The following is a 9,797-nucleotide window of genomic DNA, read 5'->3' on the forward strand; positions in this document are numbered from 1 at the left end:
AATTGCAAATGTTACACCAGTTTTTTTTTAAAGGAATAAACCTGACAACTACATACCAGTCAGTGGTGTGGAAGCAATAGTCCAGCACAAAATAAATTGGTATTTAAGAAAATGTGGGCAATAAATGAAAACTAGCACAGATGTTTTAAAGGCAAGTTGTGTCTGATTACTTCATCAAAGAACTCAATCAAGTTAATGGAAAGGGTAGATGACAGTTGTGATTAATGTTATGTATATGGTCTTTCAGAAGGCATTTGAAGTAGTACCATGTAAAAGATTTGTTAGCAAAATAAAAGCCCATGGGATTAAAGGGACAGTAGCAGTATAATTGATTAAGAGACAGGAAGCAGACAGTATTGATGCACAGTTGTTATTCAGATTGGGAGTATAAAGTGGTGCTCCTCAGGGACTGCTCTTTGTGATATATATGAATGACCCGGACTTGGGTATACAGAGCATAATTTCAAAGTTTGCTGATGATACCCAACTCAGAAATGCAGTAAACAATGGAGAACAGTAACAGACTTCAGGAGGACATTGACAGACTGGTGAAGTGGGCAGACCGGTCGGTGGCAGATGAAATTTAAACACAGAAGTGATACATTTTAGTAGGGAGAATGAGACGACGCAATATAAAATAAATGGTACAATTTTCAAGAGGAGGTACAGGAACGGAGAGACCCGGGGGTGTATGTACACCAATCTTTAAAAAAGGTGGCAGGACAAGTTGAAAAAGCTGTCAAAAAGAACAAGATGGGATCGTTGGCTTTATTAATAGAGGCAGAGTACAAAAGCAAGGAAGTTACACTAAATCTTTGTAAATCACTGGTTAGGCCTCAGCTGGAATATTGTTTGCAATTCTGGGCACTTTAGGAAGAATATCAAGACCTTAGAGAGGATGCAGAAGAGGTTTACTAGAATGGTTCCAGAAATGAGGAAATTCAGTTATAGACAGAGATTGAAGAAATTGAGGTTGCTCTCAGAGCAGAGAAGGTTAACAGGAGATTTGATGGAAGTGTTCAAACATTTAATATTTTGATACAGTAAATAGAGAAATTGTTTCCAATCGCAGAAGTGTTTGTAACCAGAGGATAAAGTTAAGGTGATCAGCAAAAGAATCAAAACGGCATGAGGATTTTTTTTTTTTATAAAAGAAATACAGCAAGTTGTTCTAATCTGGAATGCACTATTTGAAAAGGTAATGGAAGCAAATTCACAAGCAACATGGATACAGACTTAAAGAAAAAAAAACACTACAGAGGAGTCGTACTAATTGGATAGCTCAAGAGCTGGCACAATGAGCCAAATGGCCTCCTCCTATATCATTTTATGACAGTAATCAGCAGTAAAAAAGCAATGTGACTCACCACAACCAGCCCTAGGCTCAGTCCCCATCCTTGTACATAAATATCCAAATAACAGCAGTGTGAATTGCTGAGACAATCATACTCAGACACTACAGAAAGGCATCACTGTACATCGGAGTTAGTGCATAGAAGTAGATTCACTAAGAATTGCAAAAAATATAACTTTTGTTCAATCTCAGATCATGCCTGGACTGGCAGCATGTCAAGTTTACACACACATCACGTTAATCATTTATACAACAGGAGCACTGCAGCATGGAGGACAGTCAGGTCACACTAATACAGAGCTATAAACCACACCATCCATGTTGCAACTCCCCTTTCAATATCCACTGCTTTTAGAAACCTGCCACATGGAAGTGAACTGCTGCTGCTGTCCTGTGGAGCAGGGTCCCAGAAACCAATCAGTTCCCCAGGAAAGGAAAGAAAGCAGCTGCTACAGGCACACTGACTACATATTACCCACACTTTGGGAGACGGGTCTTGCTCCACTCCGCTGCTCCGTTCGCACAGGATTAGCAGATCTGGCAACTCAAGTTGCTGCACACACCCAGTCACCACCCCCACTATCAGCTACACCAAAAATCCAACAAAGTAGCAAACATGCTCCTGCAGCCACAACCACCAGAATCCCAACATGAACTGAAGAACAGATCTACATTGATAGAACATCTGACTGGGTCCTCAGGACGTCCCAAACCAAATTACAAGCAATGAACATACTTTTGAAGTGTAGTTGGTGTGCTAATGCGGCAGCCAATCTGCACACAGTAAGATTCCATAAACAGCACTGAGAAATGACCAGATAATATATACAAGATGATAACATACTTGACATTATGGGGAAATTAATAATGATTCACTAAAGTTAATATAAGAAAACAGTAATGGAAAGATAACGGCACTAAAAACTGACCAATCTCCAAGATCTGATATTTACCACCCAGTTCTTCAAAGAATTCAGTGAGGAAATTGCAGATGCTTTTGTCATAATCTTCCAAAGTGCTCTTGATTCAGAAATTGTCTTTTTAGATTTGAACATTACAAATGTAACTCCATTATTTGAAGAAAACCATAGACCTGCTAGTCGAACATCTGTTTTGGGGAAATAATTGGAATCTATAATTAAGGATAGCATGACGAACTGCTTAGAAAAATGTGAGCTGATTTAATAGAGCCAATATGGAATTGTAAAAAAGGTAGGTCATGTCTCATGAACTTAATTGAATTTCTTTAAGAAATAACTGAAATAGTAGATAGAAGAATGTTGCTGATGGAACGGATGGTAAATTATTGACCTGGTTAGGAGATTGACTTCTACTTCATAACCAGAGAGTCAGGATAATGGGATGTACAAAATTGGAAGCAAAAAAAACTAGTGGTGTCCCACAAGGATGTGTGCTGGGACATCAACTACTCACTATATTTAAAGATAACCTATTAGAGAGACATATCCAAGTTTGATGACAAAGATTGGTGGCACAGCAAGTAGTATAGACAGGATCATAAAATTACAAAAAGCTGTTGATAGATTAAGTGAGAAGGCAAAACTGTGACAAATGGATTTCAATGCAGGTAAGTGTGAGGTCATCTATTTTGGTCCAGAAAAGGATAGATCCAAATATTATTTAAATGGTGAACAGTTAAGTCCCAAAGAGATTTAGGGGTCCATGTACACAAATCACCAAAATGCATATGGACAGTCAAATTCATCCCCTCCATCGCCCAGTCACAACTACCTTTACCATTGATTCTCCTCCCTGTCACCATTGGAATAAGAACAACACCGCTGTTAGAACCCTGCCAAGATGTGCTTTAAATATGCTCTGAGCAATAGGAAAACAGCTCGACCAGCCATATATTATGTGCATAGTGGAAAATTCCTAACATAGTATCATAACTTACTCACATAGAAGAATGCAGTGCAATGTAATGATTAGCCAGTCGAGATTAGAATTGAATTACAGGGAAATACACACTCAAAGCCAACCGTTGATCAGTTTGCAGAGCTAAATTGAGTCAGTCTGAACCATGATCACTTGAGATGAAAAAAAAAAATCAATGATTCGCCTGATTTCTCAACGAATGGTTCACAAACTCAGGGGAGCATCTGCACTTTAGAAAATGAATTTCCTATATAAAAAAAGTGGCCAAAATGCCAAGGTTTTCTTTTAGCGGAGTATACGCACACCCACCCCCAGGAACCCAGGACAATTTTCCTTTTGCCCAAAGGTGCCAAGGCCAATTGCAGCTGCCTTCCTATCAACCTGACTGAGATCAGCTAACCAACAGAAGCAATCCTGGACAAAAGACTATCCCACACTGAACGAACATTTCTATTACTGACAATTTGATCACAAAGTTCAGCAACAAAACCAGCCTCTTCCTAAGAACTTTAAATCAACTTAGCAACACGTTGGGAAATAAAATACCTTTAGCTGATCTCATGATTTGTTTGAGGTGGATTTTCCATGTCCCACTCAGCCCACATGGAGTAACATACCAGTGACTCAGAGCAGCAATTAGAACACTGGACAATGCAGATACACAACTTCAAAACACTGAACTCTGCAACAACTGCCTACTGTCAAAATAGGGTCTCCAGGGTGCCATCATTCAAAAAAAAAAATCTCTTTCCAGTTTGTACTGAACTCCCCATAGATTTAAAGCCAATTTTATGGGGCAATTGAATGAAAAAACAGGAAAGGAAAAGAATTTTTGGGGAATTCCGAGCTGCAACACTCGAAAATAACTTGTCGGCTGATTCCCAGAGTAAAAGCAGGTAATTTCCAAAGCTCCAGATACCAGTAAACCGGTCAAAAGTATCTCACCAACCAGGAGCGATACTGCACAGGTTCAAACTTGCCTCAATGACAAGAGACACCAGCATTTCACACATTGATTGTTAGGCAGCGCTTACAGCTACAGCAAAGGTGAGAGGCCCATGAACCTCACATACCCAAACCACGTTGGGGTGTTCTCATCATGAAGACTCAGGTCAACTGAAGCAAAGCATTCGGATCTCAGGAAAGTGCATCGCAGTCATGTGACACTCTTATAATGTGCCTTCTTAAAAACTGCAAAACATCAAGCAGTCAGCTGAAAGGAGTTCTTTGTGCTGCATGACGGGGAGCCGCTGACAGTTACAGAACCATAACTGGGAGTGGGAACAACTTAAGGCAATGAAGTAAGATGAGCGTCAGCCATGCCTCAGTTAGCAGCACTCTCGCCTCTGAGCTACAAGGTTCCTGGCTCAAGTCCCACTCCAAGATGGGAGCTTGAAAAATCAAGGCTGCACGGAGGGAGTGCTGCACTGTCACAGCTGCCATATTTCAGATGAGACATTAAACAAGGCCCCATCTGCTCTCTCTGGTATACATAAAAGATCCCAAGGCATGAAGAGGAGCGTTATCCCTAGTTCCTGGCAAATATTTATCCCATCAATTTCACTAAAACAGATTATCTGGTCATATCACAATGCTGTTTATGGGAGCTTGCTATGTGCAAATTGGCAGCCACATTACTAACATCACAAGTGACTACACTTCAAAAGTACTTAACTGGTTGTAAAGCACTTGGGATGTCTGGTGGTGAAAGACACAATGGAAATGCAAGAAAGTCTTTCTTTTTTGTGAGCATCTAGCCCCATGTCTGCTCAATCACAAAGACTCCCTACTTCTTCCTCTGGGATATCAGCCACCTGCACCTCCACCCCTAACTCACCCCATCCAGTGCTGAAACCCTCAACGATGCCTTTTGCTCCCTCCAAACTCAACCTCTCCAATGGTCTCCTGGCCAACTTCCTACCCTGCACCTCATTCAAATCTCTGCTGCTTTCCTTCTGTCTCGCAACAAGTCCTGCTTGGTCATCACTCCATGCTCACACACCCAATCCACCCATGTCTCAAATTAAAATTATTGTTCGTATTCAAATCTCTCCATGCCCTCACCCTTCTATGACTTTCGCCAACTCCCTTCCATCTCTTCAACTCCAGCCTCTTGTGTAATCTTCACCCTACCATTGGTTGCTGTGCCTTCAGTTGCCACAGCCCCACTTTCAAGGACTCGCCGCCAAAACCACTCCACCTTCTCCAAAACACGATTTTGTCAAAGTATCTCTTGTTTACTTGAAGCACATCGAGATATTTTCCTACACTGAAGATGCTAAATAATTGCAGGTTGGCGATCAGTACAATAACAGAATCCTGAAGATACTGGGATCATTACTCGGCTCCAAACTTACAGCCAGCAACCAACAGTGGATTGATATCACAGCCTAGAGAACAGTTGAAAGACTGAAGGCTGTTCCAAAGCCCTTCACATTCAACAAATTACTTTCTGAAGTACTGTCGCTTATGTACGTAAATGTGGTACCCAACTGTGCCCAGTAAGATCCCAGAAACAGCAAATGAAAACAGCCAATAAATTGATACATTTGATGGCATTACCTTAGGGATGAATATTGGCCAGGACATTGTAAGAACTCCCTGCTCTTCTTCAAATGGCATGGTGGGATCTTTTACATCCCTCTCCATAGGCACCTGAATGACTCCCTCAGTACTGCACTGCACTGAAGTGTTTGCCTAGATTTTGTGCTCAAGTCCTAACACAGAACATGAACACACAAATTCCAGACTTGGGTGGTAACAGTACTACCACTGAGCCGAACTGTTTCGAAGGTAGCTGTTGAGTTCTGATGAAGGGTCATCAACCTGAAACGTTGTCTGTCTGTCACTCTCACTCTCTCACTCTCCCTCCCTCACTCCCTCCCTCACTCCCTCCCTCACTCCCTCCCTCACTCCCTCCCTCACTCCCTCCCTCACTCTCTCCCTCACTCTCTCCCTCACTCTCTCCCTCACTCTCTCCCTCACTCTCTCCCTCACTCTCTCCCTCACTCTCTCCCTCACTCTCTCCCTCACTCTCTCCCTCACTCTCTCCCTCACTCTCTCTCTCACTCTCTCTCTCACTCTCTCTCTCACTCTCTCTCTCACTCTCTCTCTCACTCTCTCTCTCACTCTCTCTCTCTCACTGGCAGACCAGCATTGTGTTTTTGTTTCTAAGGCTAGCACAACAATGTTATCTTGTGAGCTGCTGCTACCCAGTGGCTTTGTAACCTTCCCACCTGTTGAGCACAGAACTGTATGGTCCACATTTGATCTCTGGCCTGTGCCACGAGCTGATCTCAGTCAGAACAGCAAGGAGGTCATTACAGTTGGCTCTGAGCTATGGGGCTTTGAGAAAGTCATCAGATCTTCAGCTCTGAATCATTATCCAGTGACTTCTGGGCCCCCGTTGATAGAACTTGACAGGGTTGTCCTGCGGCATGTTAGTAATGTAGTGGAGTTTTTGCAAACCTCTAGCCCCCGAGGTCAGACCCACACTCACTGCTTGAGAGATACATGTCAGTAACTGTCTGCTGCAAAATTTTCTTCTCCTGAATTGCATCAAAAGACTCCTGAACCCACCTCAATTAAATCCACACCATCCTTCCCCCACCCCCCAACCAATTAAATCCACAATACCTCCCCCACCCACCCAGAACCCCTCGAATAAATCTGGAAATACCCTCCCGAACCCAACAGCTGGCTAAATGATGTATGGTTTTATGTTTGGGCTACAATAAGAACTGAAAACTAACCTGAAGACCCGATATGAACAATCTGCAATTGTACTCTCCCTTTACTGCTGTCAAGATTCTATATGGATCACAACAAATAAAACCATTCTTTCCCTCGTTTTCATTCCCAACTTAAAAAAAAACCCCAGCACAATCTGATTGACGTGAATCTGATAGTTATCCTGAATTTCTAACAAATGGAGCAATGTTGGGAATGTTGTATCGCCCCTGCCATGTGTAAAAACCCTGTCAGACACCACATGTAGATATAAATGCAAACTGTTGCTGTTTCTAAGCCATTCATATTAACTCAGTGTACTTTCTTGATCAGAATCTTTGTACAAGCCTAGACATGTGAATGTAAATATATCTCAATCACACGTGGGTGGGTGCCGTCATTTAGCGATAAGTAGTTTTACAACTCTGGACAGCACAGTGCTCATAGCAGCCCCTACTTTAGCAGCAGCATTGTGAAGAAAAGGAGGCCACTCAATTCCCTCCTGGACTGCTTGTTACAATGATTCCAGAGAGTACCTCAGCCAGGACTGCACCCCCACACCTGCTGGTGCTGACAAGGCCCATCTAAACCAATTACAGTGGCAACAAATACAAGAGCTACTATCATAGACAACTGTTATTTTTGGGTCACTAAAGGTTCCTGCAGCCAAAAATTAGGGAACCACTTCAACTACATTTTACAGACCCTTACAACCATCCGGCAGGCAGAGATAATGCAATTCACAGCTTTCAAACTACTGTTAGGACAGATGACCAGAAGCTTGGTCAAAGAGGTAGGTTTTAAGGAGCATCTTAAAGGAGGAAAGCGAGGTGGAGATAGAAAGGTTTTGGGAGGGAATTCTAGAGCTTAGAGCCTTGGCTTTACTCAAGGTATGGCCACCAACAGTGGTGCAACCAAAATCAGGGATGCGTAAGAGACCAGAATTGTGGAGCTAAAGGAGGGCACAGAGATAGGGAGGGGCAAGGCCCTGAAGGATGGGAATTTTAAAATCAAGGCATTGCTTAACTGGGAGCTAATGTAGGTCATCAAGCACAGGGATAATAAGCGAAGAGAACCTGATGCAAATAGCAACAAAGCTTTGAATGACCCTAAGTTTGCAGAGGGTGGTCAGGAGCACATGTGAAAGGCTGGTCAGGAGCACATAGGAATAACCAAATCCAGAGGCAACAAAGGCATGGATGAGGGTTTGAGCAGCAGATAAGCTAAAGGGTGGAGTCAAACAATGTCCCAGAAGTGGAAGCAGGTGGTCTTAGGGATGGCACAGATATGTGGCCAGCAGCTCATTTCAGGATCAAACATGACACCAAGGATGCAAACAGGCTAGTTCAACTTCAAACATGTACTAGGGAGAGGAATGGACTCCATGGCAAAGGAATGGAGTTTATGGCAGGGACCAAAGACAATGATTTTTGTCTTCCCAATATTTAGTTGGAGAAAAATTCTGGTCAGCCATTACTGGATGTCAGACAAGCAGGAACCCTCAACATTTATGCAGTATTTAGATGAACACTTGAAACACCATAGCATACAAGGCTATGGGCCAAGTGCTGGAAAGTAGGATTAGAATAGATAGGTGCTTGGTGGCCAAAGGGCCTGTTTCTGTACTATATAAAACTCTATGACTATCAACATACATTTGGACACTGACTATGCATTTTCAGATGAAGTCACCAAGGGGCAGCATGTAGGTGAGAAATAGGAGGGGGGCCAAGAATACATCCTTGGGAGACAGCAGAAGTAACGGTGCCAGAGCAGCTACAACTGGATGGAGAAAAACAGAACCAGACAAGTACAGTCGCACCCAGGCGGGCAGCTGTGGAGAAGAGTTGGAACAGCATTTCATGAACAACCATGTGAAAGACTGTATACAAGTCAAGAGGGGATCATTTACCTTTGTCACAGTCATTTGTGACTTTGATAAAAGCTGTTTCAATGCAGCAGCAGGAGTGGAAACTTGCTTGGGAGGAATTTAAACATGACATTTCAAGAAAGATGGGCACAGATTTGGAATTACAGGCAGGTTGTAACTGTTAACTATTTGGTAACCACTACAATACCAGGCTGATTATCAGGTTACCCAGCTGGTTCCTAACCAGCTTTGCAGTTTATTACCCCACAAGTTATCTGTACCAAGCTGATTATCAACAATTACCCATCTGGTTACAGGCCTGGTTAACGGTTACCCGGCTGATTAGTAGGCGAGCAACCATTCTCCGCCCCTGGCTTTGCAGCTGAGCCCCAGGCCAAGAAAGGCCTCTCCTCCCAGGCCCAGGCCGGGCAGCCTAGCTCCTCTCCCGGACCGGGCTCTACTTGCAGCAGCCGGGCTCAGAATGTCCCGAGCCGGGAGAGGGTGTGGCGGGCTGCAAACTCTCCGCGCTCTCCCACACTTACCTGAGCTCCCAACGCGCTCTCGTTGCCTCCCAGGCCGGCTCTAGGTGTGCCCCCGCCGGATCCCAGCGCCACCCCTTCCGCCAGCCAGGTGTGGCCGCCAGGTAACCTCTTAAAGGGGCCGCGCTGCCTCTGCACCGCGCAGCCGCAGGGCTCAGCAAATAGCGCCCCCAGCGCACCTCCCCTTTAATACAGCTCTTAAAGAGGCAGCAGCAGGATTATACAGTGGGGCAAACATCAATACTGGGATTTACCAAGATCCGCGCAAGAGAGAGAGGGGATTTGATACAGTAAATAGGGAGAAACTGTTTCAGAGGCAGAAAGGACACAGATTTAAAATGATTGGCAAAAGAACCAGAAGGAAGATGAGGAAAATGTATTTCATGTAGCAAGTTGGTGTGATCTG

General features: G+C 43.6%; 1 protein-coding gene across 6 annotated transcripts in view; it reads right to left on the minus strand.

Moving 5' to 3' along the window:
- The window catches only part of llgl2 (LLGL scribble cell polarity complex component 2), a 157,035-nt gene extending 147,484 nt beyond the window's left edge, over window positions 1-9,551 (minus strand). For 5 of the 6 annotated variants that reach the window (XM_068057807.1, XM_068057806.1, XM_068057809.1 and 2 more), the window contains exon 1: window positions 9,395-9,551. The gene's annotated coding sequence lies outside the window, so the exon portion shown is untranslated. Of the gene's footprint in view, window positions 1-1,367; window positions 1,502-9,394 lie in introns of those variants that run through there. The other variant, XM_068057811.1, reaches the window with a different exon arrangement.
- Window positions 9,552-9,797: the final 246 nt, after the last annotated feature.

The sequence above is a fragment of the Heterodontus francisci genome, chromosome 26 (assembly GCF_036365525.1).
Source record: "Heterodontus francisci isolate sHetFra1 chromosome 26, sHetFra1.hap1, whole genome shotgun sequence".
In the NCBI taxonomy this organism is placed as follows: Eukaryota; Metazoa; Chordata; class Chondrichthyes; order Heterodontiformes; family Heterodontidae; genus Heterodontus; species Heterodontus francisci.